Below are 1446 nucleotides of genomic sequence, written 5' to 3'. Positions count from 1 at the left end.
TGTTGGCATAGCTTCCAGTGTATATAGGTCCCAGCTCTGTCGTGTCTGTGGATATTATTATTATTATTATTATTATTATTATTATTATTATTATTATTATTATTATTATTATTATTATTACTATTATTATTATTATTATTATTGAGTGAGAGAGCAGTGCATGCTATCAAAGTGACACTGGGGTAAAATATACGAAGCCCAGTATACCCATCATGACTACCCGTCTAATAAGGGTACACCATATGTGCGCGACATGATGATCTCATATCAAGATAAATAGCGCATGACCTTGCAGGTGAGTCCCAGTTAGAATTTTCATGTCGAGTAGCCTATCCCGCTCAAAATATCCCTGGATAAGGGTTGTTTAAGGATATTGAACGAAAGCACCCATGTTTCCAGAGGGGAATTGTTCAAGCCCCAAAGAATTCCTCTCAATATATGGCTATGATGCTCCCCACCTACTTCTGCTCGTGATCAGCGATGCACATATCGTCAGCCACCAACGACATGCTCAATTGGTTAAGGTCAAACAACAGGAAAGCAAATCTGTGGTATTGAGCAGAATATTTGCTGCAGCCCATCTTTTATACCAAGACAAAACAATGTACATGATAACACTTCCAACCTGAAGATGAGAAGCCATGAAAGCCACTGCCTGAAACTGTTTTTATTGTTGTTGTTGTTGTTATTATTATTATTATTATTATTATTATTATTATTATTATTATTATTATTATTATTATTATTATTATTATTATTAGGCGGCGAGCTGGAAGAATCGTTAGCACACAGGACGAAATGCTCGACGGCATTTCGCCCGTCGGAACTTCTGAGTTCAAATTCCGCCGAGGTTGACGTTGCCCTTTATCCTTTCGGGGTTGATAAATTAAGTACCAGTTGAGTACTGGGTCGATGTAATCGACTATCCCCCTCCTCCAAATTTCAGGCCTTGTACATATAGTAGAAAGGATTATTATTATTATTATTATTATTATTATTATTATTATTATTATTATTATTATGATTATTATTATTATTATTATTATTATTATTATTATTATTATTATTATTATTATTATTATTATTATTATTATTATTATTATTATTATTATTATTATTTACTTTTAATGTGCATATTTGTTACAATCACTTGCCGAGACATACTCAGTGTCCTAGGGCGAGTGAAGGATAAGTGATGTTACACTATGACGGAAAGCTTGGGGAAGGGAAGTGGCAGGGGCAGTAGCGAAATATCTTCAAGTAATACAGCACAGACATTTAAATTGATAGTGTTTTTCTAAGGATGTGGGTAATTGTTGTTAGCACACTCTTTTTGATTCCTCTGAGACATGGTTCTCCTGGGATATTATGTAGATGTTTTTGACATCCGTCTCTTATACCAAGGCACCCATAGTAACGGGAACAGTTCTTACTTTAAGATGCCAC

Source organism: Octopus bimaculoides, chromosome 10 (genome assembly GCF_001194135.2).
Source record: "Octopus bimaculoides isolate UCB-OBI-ISO-001 chromosome 10, ASM119413v2, whole genome shotgun sequence".
Lineage (NCBI taxonomy): Eukaryota > Metazoa > Mollusca > Cephalopoda > Octopoda > Octopodidae > Octopus > Octopus bimaculoides.
The sequence above is the reverse complement of the archived record's forward strand: the minus strand, read 5'-3'. Positions refer to the sequence as shown.